Genomic DNA, 20,546 nt, shown 5'->3' with positions numbered 1-20,546 from the left:
AATGGATGAAAGAGGAGATTGACCAAAGTTTGGTTGTACCGGTTCTTGTTATTTTAGCTGCATCAGCGACTTGGGCCATATTGTACCGTATATAATATGTCTATAAATTACTTGTGTTCTGTGGTTGATTTGCTGTTTGCTGGACGAAAAACCAGAGTTTCCGGGAGGGGGAAAAAAACCATGCTACCTCGCTTGAGACCGACTATCTCAGCCACGTTGTGAAAAATACCCATAAAAATTCTTCGCGTCATTGATGAGATTCGAACTCAGGTCTTTTCCACTTGCTGTGGGTAGGACAGTTTTTAAGTTCTAACTATTTCATTACTTGAATACCATATGCACAACATTGTCATTAAACATCTGTAGTCAACTTTATATTATCATATAACATCCGTAATGATTATATCAACATTTAACCCTTAAGGCCGGGTCTTGGCAGGGTCTGGTAATTATATCAACTGCGCCCCACTAGGGCAGTGGTTCTTGTGAAACCTGGCATGAAACGACTGACAGAGACATATACAGCATATAAGATTGGCAATCACAAGAAACAAATTATACTGTTCTACGACTTTTGGTCGAAATATGCCTATATAAAGGTGATCAACAGTCTGCCCAGAATTCGTTTCAAACGTGTATGCCGAATTAAGGCACACGAAAAGAGCTAGCAATTGTCAGACGGGAAAAATAATTGACAATTAGCAACGTGTTAAAGATTCAGAAGTAACATTAAGCCCAAGAGACGACCAGGTAGGCACAAAATTCTCGAGGCACGGACGCACTTTGAGTCGTACCCCGGCTCGATACCTCACCATCAGACCCTAGAGAATCTGAGTTTGGAATTGCAAGAGGCCACAGGCAAACTTGCATGTGTTTCCTTGGCACAGAGAGCTGCAATCCATGAATTTTTATGAATGAGCTGAAATCCAGAAGTTTTTGATAAAAAAGGAAATGCACAACGTCCATTAACATGATACTAAACACACAGAACCTAGACTGTGAACCCAGGGCCGTCCAATCTTTTTAGGCTAGGGGCCAAAACAGATAAGCTATTGAAGGTCGCTGGATGGGTTGTCGCAACTTGCGGGCAGCACGACCAATTCCTTACCACTAATTATGCATTTTTCGAAATAGAATTTAATTTTTATTATCTACATTTATATTTACAGTTTTTAACACTTAATAATTAAATACGAAAATTCACAAATTATTATATAATACAAATAGCATTCCTATTATATTGTTATAATAATACAACCTTGATATAACTCGCCTCTTCATATCGCGGTTTTGAATATACGGCAGGTATGATCATGTCTCCAAAAACGAATTATGGAAAAAAGTAATGTGTTCAAAGAACTAGCAATTTCATACTGGAAACTTGAAAAAGTGAATATTGTATATTATACTACATTTTACAGTCGATTTTACTTATTTATTTTATTTGTAATTTTATTTTATTTATTTATATTTATAAAGTTATAAGTGGTCAGAGTTGGCGGCATCAATTATGGATAGATTTTGTGAACACAGAGGCCTTTTTAGTGAAATATTGTATATATTAGTACTGTACTGTACAACCTGGTGCAATATGGCCTAAGTAGCTTTTGCGCCAAAAATTCCTGTCCTCTTGGGTCCAGTGGACCCAAGAGGACAACAACTGTACATCCTACTACCGTATTTCCAAGAGGACAAATTAGCTAAAAATTGCTCTTTGCAAAATTACTCTGCTGTATATTCGCTTCGATATAATCGAAGGATAAAAACAACAGGATTCGTCAGAGACTAATTACTGTTGACACTCAGTTTCTCCACTCAGCTAGAGATACAATGAAAAACGCTACTTACAAACAGCTACCTTTGGAGGGAAACACGGCTGCCATTTGTCAAGTGCGTTACATTAGTTACAAAGTGAATTTTTGTAAACAACAGCACATGACATCCTTTCTCCGACTAGAAGTTACACTTAGGATACAAAAACTGCTAAGAGCTAAACTAGACGAAAATATACATGAGCTGAGAAGTGATTTCTGGAGGAACTACGGACAGTTTAGTTTTCTCAAAACACGGCCAATCCTAGGAATCAGATATGAATACACGGCAAAATTAGTAAATCAATAGGACTGGAGTAATGGTCACCAAAAGAATAAATTATACAGTTGAAGAAAAGTTAATGATTATTGAAAGAGTTAAAAGAACGACGAAACAAAATGCAGTATATCTCGTGATTGTGGAATTCCAAAAGGAACGATCCGCGGTTGGATGAAAGAAGAATTGCGTTCATTCATAGACTCCGTAGAAGATTAAGTAGGCTTCCAAAAAAAGAAAACTAGACTTAGTGAAAACATTGATGTGGACCAATGCTTATTGAAGGAGTACCGATAAATGAGGTAATTGTCGTGGGATGTCCCAGGTTATTCTTGTAGGCGAATCTGCATTTGATGACACTACTTAGCAGAAACGTTTCCTAAATTTCTGTGTAATGTGATTCAAGATGTGGTAACAATTCACAGATGAACAGTTATTATTAGCCATATGATGCAAGGAAGCCCGAGGCTTATGCTGCACCAGCCAAAAAAAAAAAAAAAAAAAATTCCCGCGTTACCCTGAGAGAGAGAGTGTAATCACCAAGAAAGCAAGAAAGAGAAGAATGATAATATCCAGCTCAGGACCCTGGATTTGCCAAGCCCATACTCCCCAAATGCGAGCCCCTGGGGTAAAATTCTGAAACTACGACGAAACAGACCTGTACTATAAACTTCTCCCTGACAAGTCACTGGATATTAAAAAGGAACCCAACGAAGCTAGCATGAAACTAACAAGAAAAGAATTACTGTGTTACTGTGCGCAAACAAGATTGGAAATATCAAGCTAAAGCCTGTGATTTGTGATTCGGTAAAAGTCGAAGTCCCCGGTGTTTCAAGCACGTCAACGTGAAATCTCCACCTGTGATTTATAAAAATAGCTCCAATGCTTGGATAACGAGTGATATTTTTACTTCGTGGCTTGAAAGTGGGTTTGAACCATCGGCGAGACGACACTTGCTTTCCAAAAAATTTGAAGAAAAGGCTCTGTTACTTTTGGATCACTGCCTAGCCCCATCTTTCGGCTGGTGTTCTGAAATCGAAAGATAGCAAGATCAGAGTCGCATTTCTGCAAAGGAACACAACTGCACTAATTCAGCCCATGGATCAGGAATACAGAGCCTTCAAAGTCAACTATTAATTTTTCAGAAAGTAGCTCACCACAACAGCGGTGAGCTACTTGCTGCTATTGTGAACTCAGAAATTCAAGTTTTAGAATTTCTGAAAACATTAACACTGAAAGAACGTTGCATACAATATTGGATTAGCCTGAGAGAAAGAGAAAGTAAGCTCAACAGCAATTGAAAACTGTGAGGGAAAATGTATTGGGAAAGACGATATCACTAATAATAACCTTGAACTAGCAGCATTTTCAGAACAAGAAGCAAAGACTGCTTGTATTGTGTTTAGTTTTGGAGCAAATGAGCAGTTTTGGAGCAAATGACCTGGCTGCTTGGATTGAAGTGGATGCGGAATCTCCAGTTGCGCATTGCCTGAGCGAGGAAGAAATTGCAGCCTATGTGAAAGGTGGGAAGACAATCGACAAACAGAAGGCCAGTGACACAGAGAATGACTGAGAAGATAATGTGAGTAGTTCGTGTAAGGAAGAAGCACCAGAAATTAACAAAGTGCTTGAAAACATTAATGGGGTGATGTTCGGGTTTATGGGGGGTTAATGGAATCAGAACGTCTGAGTGATAGTGAATGATAGAGATATCATTTATTGCATCTGACCACTATTAAGAATTATGTGCTGAAAAAACTCTGTCATCACTTCCAGCAAATTAAATTACATGACTGTTTCAGAACGGATGCGTAAAATGTAAGTCCAGCATTGTGTGTTAGTAGAATGTAAAGGGAATAATATAATCTTCAATACTTTGTCTTTTAGTCTGTGCTTATAAAACATTAGTAAATAAAGTATTTATTTACTAAGTAAAGTGTATTTACGTTAAAAAAAAAAAAACTGGGAAAAAATGGTAAATTTTTTTCGGCTGTAACGCGCTTCGCTTATAACGCGGGTATTAAAATTGTTGCCTTACACATTCATTATATCGAAGTTGCACTGTATTGCTAAATTCTAAGGAAGATACATGAAACATGAGAAAGCAATATAGAAAAATTGAATATTATTAAAAACTGTCAGAAATCAATGTGAAATATATTTTGTGACAGGCACACAGAATCTGTGTGCCTGTCACAGTAATGGGGTAAGCCTTCCTATTTTTTTTTACATAAAAAAAAATAGGAAGGCTTACCCCATTACCATTACCTTTGTCTAAACGAAGAGCAGCAATAATAAAAACTTTCTTCGGATTCGCCACGACTAGTAGATACGCTTATAAACAGTTCTTCCGTTCGTCTATCTATTTGCATGATTGTCGTAGTTTAACTTCTGTTAAACTGCGATAATCAGTTCCTGTTCTTCTGACCTTGGGTTCGCGAGGTCGTCATCTCATTACTCAATGTTTTCCTTTAATCTTTCATATGCATTGCTATTTACTACATTGCTTATAATAAGATTGTAATTCTTTTAATTTTCACTATTCGAATATGTATTTTTTCTCCTTAATTCAATATATGAACTCATTTCAAATTTGATTATTACATACTCATCAAATTTTTCTGAATAAACGGAACGTTGTTTTTGAATTATTAAGAGATTTAATTAATAAGGTAGTGTAGCTGAGCGGTCTAAGGCACTTGTTTAAGGTACCAATCTCTTAGGAGGCAGGAATTCGATTCTCCCAGCATTGCTAATTATCTTTGAACTATTTCGAATATATATTGAACATAAAAATTTAACCCAAATAAATTCCAGGAAACTTACAGGGACTTTCATTTTCAAAAAAATATAAAATCCACTGCCAGTGCCGGATTAAGGCACAGGCTACCAGGACCCTTACCCGGGGCGCCATTCTTTAAGGGACGCCAAAAACAGAAGAACAGTGAGGCACAAATATACATCCTTAGTAAAGGGAGCCGAAAAATCATTCTGCCCAGGGCGCGGAAATACCTTGGTCCAGCACTGTCCACTGCTATAATTTCCTAATTTATATAGATCTCTGTTGCCGGAATTTTTGTACACAATATAATCAGTGATCGAAAAATGAACCTATTTCGAAATCCGCAAGGAGCAACTCATTCATTAGAAAAACAAGATATTTGGAAAGGAATTTCATTCACTCTAGAAGGAAGATAATTATGTTAAACGAATTCGTTATGAAAAAAAAACTAGCCACGAGGTAATGCACCCAATAACTCTGCAGCAAAGAAATCCCGGCAGCAACATCATGCACAATACTCATATCAATTTGATTAAGTCTTCATCATTCTACTCTTCCGTTTAGCACGGGGTTCAGTCCCTATTTGAATATATATGGATAACTTTAACTATTTGGATAAAGTTGCTTCGCCTCCAAATTTCCATAGTTCTGCTTTTTGTAAGTACTGTGTAATAAAATTATTCGATGGATGAGCACATGGCAGTCTCGGAGCACCAGTTATCATAAGAAATGGACGTGCCCACAATAATAAAAAAATTTAGGGTACCATTCATACAAAGTTTAATGAGAACAACATTACTAAGTTTCATTCGACTTGTTTAGCGAAAATCTCATGCTCATGGCACATTCCAAATCACATTTAAAAATCCAAAGGTTGGTAGTGGGGAATGCAAACCAAGGCGCGGTCGGATTTAGACACGATGAGATCTTTAGTCAAACAGGCACGGAATAAGGGATAAGTCAATGCGGCATTGACTCAGGAGGTGCCAATATTCGAAAGAGCATCATAAAAAAAATCGCTTAATCGGCAAGAAACTTGAACAGAATTCAAGTGAAATTCAGCAGAAACAAGTGAACAGAATTCAAGTGAAATTCAGCAGAAACAAATGAAAAGGAATTCTACATAGGAAATTAAGGTCTGAATTTTTGACAGTGAACGAAGAAAAAAAAAAAAAAACTACTGAAGCAAATTTATCTGCTGCCTAACGGGTATTGATAACATTTTGAACCAAATAAACATTATAAGGAAAGCCCTCTAAGTGGTCAATTTAAATATGTTACAATCTGTCTCCCTGCCTTCAGAATCTATAGAATACTCTAAAAATTGCTAAACAGATTATAAATTTAAATGCCTTCGAGATCATTTCTTAGCCTGTAGTCTACTGACCACATTTGGTCTGCATGACTTATGAAAATGGTCCGCGAAACTTGAGAATAAAATAGAGCTATTTTTTGCAGGGGGCAATAATCCTATTAACATTGATGAAAAATACAGATATACCTATAACAAATTAATGTACAGTATAGTGCATGTGTTCAGTACGATTATATTTTATTGTATTTAAAAAGTAGTTATTAATATATTTGCATGTTAATTTAATCCTTTTTGTGGTCTGTGGCTTCTACTTCAAATAAAAAAGTGGTTCGTCATTTCTGTCTCGAATATAAAAGTGCTGTGTCGCTTCTATCTCGAATATTGAATCATACCTGAAAAAGGTCGGAAACACTGCTCAAGACGATGCAAAAAAAGTTGACAATTGAATTGGAACTTGAACTTGAATTCGAGAAAACAAGAATTTGCTCCGAAAGAGAATGTTTGATAATGAATATCAAGGTGAAGGTGAAATGATAGAGAAGAAAAATTTTTAAGGTTCCACTTTTTCAACATTTTTTGACAGCGCAACCCAGTCATTGAAATAGGAGTTTGATTGATCGTAAAGCGTAATGATCAATTCCAAAATGGATCTAAAAATTCTGTGTATAGGCAAATTTATCACCGTCATGATTTATACGAAGAATTAAAATATTTGTGGAACCATTTTCTCAGCAAAAATCTCGCAATTCATGCGCTGAAACAATTTGAGCTCATCATTAGCAAATCTTTTCGTGGTGCTGAGAGTTCTTGTAACTTTCCCAGTATTGTAATGTGCTGAGAATTGATCATTATTAGCAACGTTGTAATTGCTGAGAATTGAAAGTGGCTAGTGCTCAAAGAAGCTGATTTCAAAAATGAAATTAATGAAACCCTACCCTCTTTTCATGAAGACACAAGATCAGTTGGATGGGCTGGCAATCGTATCAATTGAATATGCCCTCGCCAAGGATTTAGTACTGGATTACGTGACCCAAAGATTTGCTACTGTTAACCCCCAAAAGTTAATCTTTGAAGCAGAAAATTTAACCAGTATGTAATAATTAATGCTACTAGTTTATTAACTTTAAATTAATAAATTATATTTTTATTGTAATGTGCTGAGAATTGGGCACTCTTAGCAACGTTACAACGTTGCTAAGAGTGGCCTAATTTTACTTTCACAGTACATAATGAATGTTTTTTTTTTTTTTTAATTGAATGAATCAGTTTTAAAACCATGTTTAGTGAAAATGTATGCATTATAAAAACAAATATCCAACTCTAAAGGCAAAATAAATAGGATGACTACACTGTCAGAGGAGTTCACAAGATAGAAAGAATACAAGAAACAGCATCGCATTTAGCAGTCACGGGCTTGAACCCCAGTCACTGAAGGCACGTACACGACGTGTACGTATGTATCTTCCCCTTCTGACCACTCGGATACGCGAAACGTTCAGTACAAGAGCACGTTGGCAAAGTGAATGGGCGATTGTTTCTTTTTGTTCAGAACCGGAAGAAAATCTACTATACACCCGACGTAGCCGCGTGGTCAAGTGCGAAAGTGCAGCAACGCATGTGTTTGAGTGGACCATGGTACGAGGTCGCGTGACTGCTAAATACGGTTAACAATTGTATTAATTGTCAAAATAATTAATTGTAAACTCCTCTGACCTAGTAGTTGTGCCGAAATATAAATGGAACTTTTTGTGCCGTAAGTCGGATCAGATTGCCGTAAAGAATAATACTGGTGGTGTTTCGCCTATGATAGGTGAGGATCGATACAAGTACAGGCCATATCATGTGCCACAAGATATGATTCGAACCTATATTTCGTGATGTCCAGGTGCCTGATGACATATATTTCTGCCCTCCCTTAAGAGATCTTTAACTTCCGGCGAATTTTACAGAATTTTTCATAATTTGGTTGCTTCCGTGCTTGTGCACACTGGTCTAATGTAGTTGCTCGTGTTCGATGCCAGTTTGCTTGTTTGAACAAAGGAAATCTCAGAAGGAAATCTCGCTCCAGAATATGAGACGAGCTAATTCAATCAGAGTGAAAATGTCGTTAGAAATTCTCCCAGTCTATGATGGAACTCGAACCCAGACCATTCATTTTCTACTGAAATTATTCTTGTAGGAATGGAATCCTTTATTCCACACTGCACTTTAAAATCTCGTCCTTTATCTAAACCTTGGTTTTCCAATAAATGTGCTAAGGCTGTTCAAGAGAAGAATGTTGCATATCGTAATTGGCTTGTTTCCAATTCTTCAGTTTCATTTTCTGCCTACACCAAAGCTCGCAACAATTGTAAAGCAGTTATCAATCAGTCCAAACTAGATTTTGAACAGGCTAAGAGGTAGAAAACTTGCTTCTTGCCCTAATGGTAGCCGAGCATTCTGGTCTCTTGCCAAAGCTATTGGCCGCAACTTTTGCCCATCTCTGCTCCCACCTCTGTCAAAACCAGATGGTTTTATTGTCACTTCAGACAAGGATAAAGCCGACCTGCTGGCATCCTATTTTTCTTCCAACTCTTGTATTAATGATCTTGGTAAAACACCTCTCACCATTCCCAACACGCTCCATTCAATGCCTTCTGTGGTCTTCCGTCAAAAGGATTTTGACGAATCTTGATGCTAAGAAAGCTCCAGGTCCTGATGGTATTTCTTCACTTGTTCTCAAAACCTGTGCTCCTGAACTTACTCCTGTTCTTTGCCACCTTTTTTCACTTTCTTATTCCAAAGGTGTTTCTCCTTCTGCTTGGAAATTTGCTCATATCCAGCCAGTTCCTAAAAAGGGTGATAAATCACTCCCATCCAATCCTTCATTTCCAATGTCCCATTGCAATTACTTCTACTCTTTCTAAAGTAATGGAGAAATCAATTAACCTCCAACTCTTAAACTACCTAGAAAACTTCCGTCTGATCAACGATCGCCAGTATGGATTTCGTCAGTGTCGATCCACTGGTGATATTCTGGCTTATGTTACCCATTTATGGACAAGTTCAATGAAAAAGTTAGGTGAAACACAATCAGTTGCTTTTGACATCTTAAAGGCTTCCGATCGTGTTTGGCATAAAGTTTTCTAAACAAGCTTCCATCTTATGGTTTGCCAAAACTGTTTTTTGTAATTGGTTATACAGTTTTTTTCTCTGATCGCTCACTGAAGGTGATGGTAGATAGCTATCTGTCTTCTAACTTCTCCACTAATGCTGGTGTCCTCCAAGATTCCGTTCTTTTCCTCTTGTATATTAATGACTTTTTTCCATTGATCGGAAATCCTATCTATAGTTTTGCTGATGACAGCAAATTGCATTCCACTTTCGAGTTTGAGAAATCTTGCCGTGCTCAATCAGCTTCAACTCCTCGAATATCCGCTACCAATTCCTTAAATGCCGATCTCCAGGTAATTCTCCAGTGGGGCTAAGACAACTTAGTTGATTTCAACCCTAAAACTCAGTCCTGTCTTATATCTCGCAAAAAGGATTCTTCTGCTCCTATGCTTATCTTTGGTGACACTTCGATTTCTAGGCAAGATGATATATCTCTTTTGGGGATTACCCTGACTCCTAATCTCTCTTTTGCGTAAGCACATTACTGTATAAATATTGCTTCCTCTGCAACTAAAAAACTTGGTTTTCTCTTTCGCTCTCGGTGTTACTTTTCTTCCAAACAGTTGTTCACTCTGAATAAATCGCAAATCCGCCCTACCATGGAATATTGTTCCCACATCTGGGACGGTGCCCCCAAAACCTCTCTCAGGCTTCTAGATTCCATTCAGAAGAGGGCAGTTAGGTTAATTATTATTATTATTATTATTATTATTATTAATGATATCAATTTATTTCCGAAGAAATGTCCCTTTACAGCTATGCATCTAGAGGACACGAATTACATACAGAGATTAAATAAAAAATGACAGAAAAATGCATTGTGTACAGAGCCCAGATACAATACACGGCCTTAAACAGCCTCTGGTGAAGAATGACTCATCTCTAACAACCTCTCCACCTCTCTGTCTCATAGACGTACTGTTTCTGCTGCATGCCTTTTGTACAGATATTTCCATGGACAGATACTTCCGTAGGCTTTTCTACAGATACAACTTCAAACTCACAGAACCAACTTTTCATCTTCTTCGTTTATTCATTCAGCTGCTGTTTTCTGGAACAACCTTCCTTCATATATATTTCCTGAAAATTACAGTCTACAGAAGTTAAAATCTAATGTCAACAGATACCTTCTTTCGTCTTCTCAACCTCCAACCCATGCACGGTACTAAGTACTATAGGTTCTAATACCTGTCGTGTTTGGCGTTTCCAGAAAGAAAAAAAAAAAAAAAAAATCTCAACGGGTGGAAAGTGGCTAAGCTACTTTACTAGCACTGAAGTCATAGTAAGAATATTCCTCCTCCCCGAACATTTTATTTCTTTACGAGTAGTTGCTCTACCAAGATATTGAAACGAATTTATTTAAACTGATTTTTCAATAACAGTCCACATTTTAGCATCGAAGCTGCTTTCCTTTGTTTAGAGAGAGAGGATTCACATACTCTCATATCTTCTTTTCAGCATTTACAAGACACCAACATATTGACAACTTCACCTGACCATGACCTTTCTTGGCATTCATCCATCGTTTTCTCCCTCTATCTTGTTCACTTAAAAGATAATAAGAAGTGCTTCGTATGTAAATATAAACAAGGTCGCTTCTTCATTGACAACATTCCTCTTTCTTTCTCTCTCAGAGCGACTACGAGATCGAGATATGTTTCTATACAATATTTGCGTGTACAGTATTCTTAAATTTGCTGTCATTATCAGCTGTTACCCAACAAGCAAAGCTTGGGCATCAATGTATGGGTATAGGCAGTGTTAGTAATCAGCTAACAGTACATAATTTACAACATGCAGCCTACTGGGTGCGAAAATAATTATCGTATCAAAATGTTTTGGTAGTTTGTAGCTACTTTGGTAGAAAAGCGTGGTTGCCGAACATCCTTAATCCTGTCTGATTCCGTGTCCGATTTAATTCATTGCTTATTATGTCTAGTGAATTTTTTTTTATTTTTCATATCACGGTTTTGTATGGAACCTAGAAAGTAATTTAATGTTTCTGCTCTCTTTTCTTGTTTGTTGTGATTTTAATAGAACATTGCAGACACTATGGGCAGATCTAAAAAATGGGGTATAGTGGGTAATCAAAACAGTGGCTCATGTTCAGTGGAGAACAACGTGCCTGTCGTTTATGTTCTTAAACTGTGGTTAGCGAGAACTTGGGGGGGGGGGTTGAAAATTTCATTAAAATTTTACGTCTTTTTGATTCGATTTTTTTTTTTTTTTATTTATTTATTGCTTGTTTGTTTATTTCCAATGAAACGGTTTTATTTTGTAAAGTTGTAAGGTTCTATCAGGGTTTTATACGATATACAGATTAATTAATTAAAAGTTCTTTCCCGACTCTTAACTTAAATGAAGTCATTAGTTTTATTCATGAGGGAGGGGGGCTTCCCAACTGCCCAATTCATTTATGAAAATCGCTGTATCGCAAAGTTTGGGAACTTATGTATTAGGTTATAGTACACGAGTGGACAGAAATCATGGGATACCTACCAACCTAGTAATGGATAGGCCCACCTTTCGCTCATATAAAGGCAGTCACAGGGCAAGGCATTGAGTCCACTAGTCCACGAAAGCGTTCCACAGATATTTCCGTCCATGCCTGCTGCACCACTCTCCATAATCCCTTCGCATTCCTGGGTGGAGGATCCAAAGCTCGAACGGACCTTTCCATAGCATCTCAAAGATGCTCCACAGGGTTCGTGTCCGATGAACGGAGAGGCCATTCCGTGGTGGTAAAATCTGCGAAATGCTCTTCGAACCATGTTCTAGTCACCACGGCTCTGTGGGGAGGCGCATTGTCCTGTTGGAAGAGTCCATTGCCCTGTGGGTGCACGATGACCATGAAGTGATGCAGATGGTTTGCAAGGAAGGACACGTAACGTGGACCGTTCAGAGATGCGTCTAGACGTACCAGACGTCCCAAAGTGTACCAGTTAAACACACCCCAGACCATTACTGACCGTCCACCTGCCTGAACAGTTCCTTGTTGACATGACGGGTGCATAGCTTCGTGCGGTTTCCACGAGATACGTACCCTCCCGTCCAATTGAAATAATTGGAAACGGGACTCATCGGACCAGGAGACCCGTCTCCAATCATCCAAGGTCCATTGCCGATGTTCTTTCGCACAGTTGAGGCGTACAGTCCTGTGTCGTGGTGTTAGCAATGGGACTCTGGTGGGTCGGCGGCTCCCATAACCTGTTGCGAATAATGATCGCATGATGGTCTTGGCGGTGACGTTTCTTGCATCCCCCTCGTTGAAATCGGCGGTGATTTGTGCCACTATCGCTCTCCGGTTAGCTGAAACAATGCGAGACAGACGTCGTTCATCCACCATCTTTCTCCGGCCATAGCGAAATAACATCTCCACGATGAGATGTTATTTCGGAAATGCGTATTCCCGTTACGCTCTTTATACTGCCGAACGGGGGTAGTGCAATTTCTGTACCACCTCCGCGATAAAGTAACCCATGCGTCGGGCACCCACTATCATCCCTCTTTCAAAGTCGGTTATCTCACGACGTTTATTCATACTGACATCGAATACCAAGCGGTGGGTTCGTCCACTAGAGAGAGGGGTGACAGCGTCGCGTTGCCAAGGAACCAGGTATCCCATGAATTCTCTTCTTTCAGTGTATAGTGTAATGAAATTGTCAACATATTAGTTTATCACTGATGTATATACTGTGTGTGTGTGTGTATTATTATCATCATTAGCCATATGGTGCAAGGAAGCCTGAGGCTTTTGCTGCACCAGCCAAAAAAAAAAAAAAAATTCTGAGTTATCCTGAGAGAGAGAGAGAGAGAGAGAGAGAGAGAGAGAGAGAGAGAGAGAGAGAAGAGAATCACCAAGGAAGAGAAGATTGAGGATATCCAGCTAAGGACCCTGAGTGTTCCAAGCCAATACTCACCAGATGTGAGCCCCTGGGGTTAATATATTATATACAGTAGAACCCGGATAAGAAATTCCCGCATAAGAAGTTTTTCCCTGTACTAGGTTTGGTTTCTTCAGTCCCAATTTCATCTCTCTATGTTGTAATGTATTATTTTCCCGCGTAAGAAATTTCCCGGGTAAAAAGTTTTCCCGCATAAAAAGATCGTGATAAAGAATAAACAGCGTATTATTATAATGACGTTTTCCCACTTAATATGTTTTTGTAAATATAGAAATTATTTATTTTTAATACTAAAAACTGTTAAACAATATAAACATTTCGTAATCGAACAAGTTAGTGCCAAGCATCATTTTAGTTCATAGTAAACTGAAGTAGTTGAAATGACATCGTTTTTGTTATACCTCATATTGTGAATGCCTTCACAACGAGCTGCCCAGATATTGCACTACTTCCAATAAGCAATGCTTCTCCAATGGAGAAGACTAATGTTACTTTTCTCGGAAGATACCACTAACCAGGGGTAGTGGGGTGGTAGTATCTCCCGAGAATCCATTGGCGAAGTTTGCCTATTCGAGAATCCATTGTCGAAGCGTTGCTTATTCGAGGTAGTTCGATATCAGGGCAACTCGTTGCGAAGGCATTCGCAATATGAGATATAACAGAAACGATGTAATTTCATTTACTTCGGTGGTTTACTACGAACTAAAATGATGCTAAGCACTAACTTGTTCGATTAGTGAATTTTACGTAGTCTAGGGCTTTCAGCGCTAAAACCTTTTTAGTATAAACATTTTGATATAATGGAAGTGACATATTGCAATTGTTTTCATCGATATCCATAATTGGATACCTCGACCACGTTAAGCTTTACGTTCTGATGGTTGTGAAGAGTTCTGAATTACTTAGTGGATTGTTGCTCTGTCTTATTTTAATTGTGACCTTTTAAGGTATGTTGAAACTCGAGTTCATTCTTCTAACTCGGTAGTGAGTTTGCCAATAGCAGAATGTTAAGCATTTAGAAATATTCAGTTTAAAAATGTTTCCCATAGGAGTAAAATATTTATAAATTTTAATAGTACTTAAAAAATCATCTTTAACTTAAGTGTTTGTATCTTTTCATTTTTATTTGTGCAGTTAATATTTCGTTAATATTAACGAAAGTGCAGTTGGTATATATATATATATATATATATATATTAACCACCATTTCGATGATTATACCACATACATGTCACACTCGCTCAACATACTTTCTGTCCTTTCGTTCTTTTGTAACAATATAAGATAAATTTCGTCCGCTCTATCATATATATATATACCATTTTTATCTATTAATAAAAATGGGTAAATGTTAAATTTTTTATTATGAAACAAGAGATGAATATGCTGCTATATTTGTTTACATATTAACACGAATAACGTACTTTTATTAAAACAAACTGTGCATTGAAACTCCTACCATGGCGGGGTTGTATCTTAGTGGGATCAGATAGCATTTACCGATCTTGCCGGCTGTTAGAACTTCCAGGCGAAGATACAATCCGACCAAACGTTTCTGCTTCTTGCTAACACAATGGTCTGCAGGATTGTACCCATGTCTGCTGTGCAGGTTTTTTCTGGTTCTTTGCTTCTGTAGCTCTATATATTATTTCATGAACTGTGCAATAATAACAAGAGAACGACTCCCACTGAGGTTCCGCATATCGTTATTGACATCGATGGTGATACTAAAGCTAAAATATCCAGATATTGGCAGGAAACTAGGAACGGTGAGCAGCCTCTACCAAGACAGCCGTTGCAAAAGCTTATATTCCCACCGTAACCTTCACTATAAACAAGAATAGGAGAAAGTGGTTTTTCTTCAAATACTGTCTCTCATTCCTCCTGACTGGTTACGAGCCCTTAAATTCAAAACAGAATTTTGGACTCTCAGATACAGATTTATGTCTCTGCGGAGATTTATGCCTCTGCTCACGTGTTGTATTTCTGCCGCCACCACCACCACCACTACGATGATCTTCAGAAACCATTTACCAGTTTAAAGCAAAATTTTTATATTCATTCGTAGCTCTATTACAAAATTATGACACGGAACGTTAACGATCCTAACGAAACTGGTTGTTAACTGCAACCTGTTAGCCTACTGGAAAAGCTCTGTACTACTATCTGCTGAAGGAAGTTTGAACTACAATATTCCATTTCCGTTTATTTTCAAACATTACCGCAACAGCATAAGTCTGGGAACTTTATTGTCACACCTCGCATAAGTATCTCTTCACAAGCGACATCACATTCACGAGTTTGCATAACAATACACGCGAAGCATGCACGCACTGTCTAAAGCTACAATATTGCATTAAAACTACATTTAATCCATAAATTTGTATGAAAAAATAATAATAATAATTGCTCGATTTCTTTTTGTTTGATGTTAATGAAATGTAGAATGACTCGACAAATATTTTTAAAAAGCTCAAATATAAATTTTAATAAAAATCCCCCCAATGGGGGTCGAGTTGTTACATGCTGACGGACATAGTGATGATAGGCAGATATGCGTGGTGTACAGTTATATATATATATCTATCTATATATATATATATACACACACACACACACACACACACATATATATAAATATATGCGAACGCGGCTAAAAACAAAAGCCAGAGAGTGGGAAATGTATAAAGAACAAGGCCATTTAATATCGACTACGTCAGCTTTCAAAAAGTAAAAACGGGTACAGATCTGACCGGCATTCACATTACAGAATGTAATTTTCAGTTATAGCAGTGTTTACCACAATAAAGTAAACACTACTATAACTGAAAGGAAATAAGAGTAAAATCTATGATGATACGGTGTCAAATTTTGCCACACGAAGCGACCCTACCCTTCCTTTCCACTTTGGTAAGTTCTAGTTTATTTAATCAGTAAATTCTTTGTCCATCAACAAGCTGTTTTATTTGCATTTCTCATTAACATCACTCAAACTTTCTATCAAAAGAATCAAGGAACAGTCATTAAAAAGAAAAAAGAAAGAAAAAAAAAAAGCGTAGGTCTTGATTTGATCACTACATCCAAGCAATAAAATTACGATCGAAACCATATTGTGCATTACCCTGCTCGTTTAACTGCTAGCCTTGTGCTTGTAATATTCTGATTTATAATGCCAATTAGTTGGCTTGGGCTAACTGACATCATGAATCTAGACATTATAAGCACAATTACTTAATGGCACGATGCTCAAACCCTTCAATTACTTAATTTTGTATTTAAAAATTAATTCATTAAATTCTAGTTTAAAAAAAATGAACTCGATTCCTGGTTGTTTCTTTTCGAATGAAATATGATTTATCTTTCTGATGAAAAATATATTCAAGAACGGCTTTGATAATGTATGTAACGGGTTTTGATAAAAATTTGAAACCGTTGAAACCAATGAATTTAAAAGCTAAAATCCGTTGAGAAACAACTCTCCTCTAAGATTCCATTAACGAGGAAGATTTGTGATATACTGCTTGCCAACAGAACACGTAGTGTAACTCGTGCAACTTGCGATGAAGCGGGACAAAATTTCGAATGGTGGTGTACCAATCGAATAACGATGAAATGGGGAGACAGCGAGAAACTTCGGACGTATATAAGGGACATTTATAGGGGTTGTATAAGAATTACCAAAAAGGTCACTTTACAGAAGTTGATACAAGATGCTCGAAAATATGGTCACATGACATCAGTACGGCATTGATCCCTCCAACAGTTAAACAGGCCTGACAGCGGTGAACCATGCTCGATATAAGGGTGCCTATAAGATCGTGTGGAAACAAATCCCATTTTTCCACCAGCGCACACCTTAGCTCACCAAGTAACTAAAGGAGTTTGCTGTCTGCGTGAAATTCGACGTCCAAGGGCGTCGCAAGGTCGTCGGATATTTTCAGTTTCAAGCTACCACCACTCCATGTGCAGTTGCGTTATCGAAAAGAAAATCTGGGCCAACCTCACCCCTAAAAAGTTGCACATAGGATTCGAGGATATTTGCCCAGTTACAGTACTCCTATCAAAAACATGAAGAGAGGTGCAACCCTTGACCATTATTCCGACCCAACGAGAACAGTGCCTCCACCGTAAGCGTCCCTTTCTCTGATGTTGGAGGATTGGTACCGCATTCTTCATTGTCTCCAGAAGAAATAATGTCTAGAATCTGTTTGTAGGCTAAAACGGGACTCATCACAGAACCCCATTTGTCAGAGCTCCCAGTCACATGTTCTTGGCCGGTTTTGACGAGCCCTGCGGTACTTTGGGAGTAATGGGATACAGACCACTGTTTTTTTTTTGCGTAGAGTCCACTTGAAATGAGCCTTCTTAACACAGTTGGGTTGGAAATGTTTTCACCTGCAGCCACAGCAACCTCAAGAGACAGCTAATGACAGGACATCGTAGGGCTCCGTTTTGCAGTCAGAGCCAGACTGTCTGTTCTGGTTGACGTAGCCCTCGGCGACCTTGACCAGCTCTTCTTGTAATGATTCCTGAAACTGCTTCCACAGTGCCGAGACGACACTGCATGACACATTAAGCCAATGTGCCACGTCGGCCTGCGATTGCCCAGCTTCAAGTCGTACAACGGCCGCTATCTCAAATAATCATCTAAATAACGATGACTTATCATCCTGAGTACTGGAGATTGGCTATCCACTAAGCAAGCAAAAAAAAAAAAAAAAAAAAAACCGGGAATGAAGTGATGTGGTTGTGACCCGTGTTTTTATAGGCATGAATAATTTGCGACTCTCTAAGGTGGTGGATCGATTTCTATTGGATACTCAGAATTTGCATGGCAAGATGCCTATTATATAAAATATTCGCCTTCAGCGACACTGTTCACAATAAAATATTCATGAGAAACATTTTGTTCTGTTAATTTTGTCGAGCAGTGTAGTGTATTTTGATGCTAGTGGTTCCCTTAGTCAACAGAATATTGCATATTACAGACTAGCTTATATCGGCCATAGGCCGTGAGCCGCCTCCGTAGCCAGGTGGGAAGGGGCAGCAGTGCCTAGCACGCGCTTCTTGATTAGACCCGGGTTCGAGCCCGTCACCACCAAATACGGAGGATGCGGAAAGGTCAGGGAATGACCACCGCATATCCCCGGAGCAATATGGCCTTAGTTGCTAATGCTCCTAAAAAAAACCAAATAACAAACCAAATAACCATAGGCAGATATAAGCTAGTCTGTAATCAGGTCACAAAGGAGGTCAGGCAGGCAAAGGCAGATTACGAGAAATCTTTGGCAAAGGATGCTAAAAAAAACAGCAAGGATTTCTTTACTTATATAAACTCTAAAAGGAAGAGGATGAATCTGATTGGTCCACTTCATATCGATGGTTCGACTGTATCTGATCCTGCTCAGATAGCAAAAAAATGAGTATTTTGCATCTACATTCACATATGAGGAGTTATTAGGTTTGAAAATGGCAGAAGGTTATCAAATTGTAGCAGGGTGCTTAATGATTTTCTAATAACTGAGAGCAAAGTGGAGGAGAAATTGTTGAAGTTCCTGAAACTGCTTCCACAGTGCCGAAACATAAGAAAAGCACCTGGGGTGGATGGGATCTATCCAGTTATATTAAAGGAGGCGGCAAAGCAACTAAGCAAACCCTTAGCCATAATTATGAGAGCATCCTTGGACTCAGGAGAGGTACCCACGGACTGGAGGTGTGCAAATGTATCCCAAATTCACAAAGGGGGATCGAAGGGTGACACGAGTAATTACAGACCAGTTAGTTTAACTTCTGTTCCGGGTAAAATAATGGAGTCACTGGTTAAAGATGCATTGCAGGATCATCTAGACAAGACCGCAACAATAATTCAGACACAGCATGGGTTTGTTAAGGGAAAGTCTTGTCTGACAAATTTGATTGGATATTATAATGTGGTTACACTGGATGCAAAAAATAATTTTGATATCATATACTTGGATTATAGGAAAGCTTTTGATACTGTTCCACATGAAAGACTGCTGTACAAATTGGAGAGGTATGGCATTAAGGGTAAGTTGCTACAATGGATAAAAGGATGGTCGAGTTGGAGAAAACAGAGGGTGGTAATCAATGGGTGCTGCTCTTCGTGGACTAATGTTATTAGTGGAGTCCCACAGGGTTCGGTGTTGGGTCCACTGTTGTTTTGTATATTTATCAATGATATTGATGAAGGTATATCAGGCTTAGTGCGAAGTTTGCAGATGATACAAAGATTGACAGGGTTCTTAATGACAGTAATAGCAGTGTGCTACTGCAACAGGATCTAGAAAATTTGGGCAGATGGGCTAAGAAGTGGCAACTGAAGTTTAACCTTGACAAATGCAAAGTACTGCATATGGGTAGAAGTAAGGTGGTAGAAAATGAAAAAGACCTGGGAGTAATTGTGCAGTCAGATATGAAGTTTTCTGAGCAGTGCAGACAGGCTGTCAGGGCAGGTCATGGGGTTTTGTCAATGATATATAGGAATTTTGCTAGCTGGGAAATGGAGGTGATTGTCCCTCCGTATAAGGCAATGGTCAGGCCACGCCTTGAGTACTGCGTACAGGTTTGGAGGCCTCATTTTAGGAAGGACGTAGATTTACTTGAGCGTGTACAGAGAAGGGCAACAATATTGGTGAGGGGAATGAAGGGATCCTCTTACCAAGAGAGGCTTGAGTTCTGCAAATTGCAGTAGCTGGAGACTAGGCGCCTGCGCGGTGATCTGACTGAGGTATATAAGGCCTTGAATTCTGAAGGGATCCTTCCGCTTGTTCAGATTACGAACCTAAGGGGGCATAAATTCAAATTAAGAAAAGACAGATGTAGAATAGATGTGCGGAAATTTGTCTTTAGCCAGCGGGTGGTTAATTTCTGGAACAAACTTCCATCTGTCGTTGTGTAAGTTGATAGGTTAAATAAATTTAAGGAGGAACTGGACAGGCATTTGGAGGGAATGGTGTGATTTTTTTTTTTTTTTTTTTTTTGGCTGCATAAGCTCATACACTTGCTTTCTTGCATTACATGCCACTACTACTACTACTAGTGTTCATACTGAGCTGGTACGCAGTTCCAGTTGATATATATTTTTTTAATTTAAAAAATCGGCATCCGAATACCAGAACCAGTAACAACTTCTGTATAATGTTCCTGTGCTGGATAAACTTTTGACAGAAATATATATCTTATTTGATATTCGATCAGAAGGGTAACTACAAATTCTACTTTACCCAACCCTGCAAGATTTTCAAATGTGTCTCCTTCTCTTTAACATTCATACCATATCCAA

This window comes from Mastigoproctus giganteus, chromosome 12 (genome assembly GCF_048544385.1).
Source record: "Mastigoproctus giganteus isolate SK-2022 chromosome 12, ASM4854438v1, whole genome shotgun sequence".
Lineage (NCBI taxonomy): Eukaryota > Metazoa > Arthropoda > Arachnida > Uropygi > Thelyphonidae > Mastigoproctus > Mastigoproctus giganteus.
Note: the sequence above shows the minus strand (reverse complement) of the source record.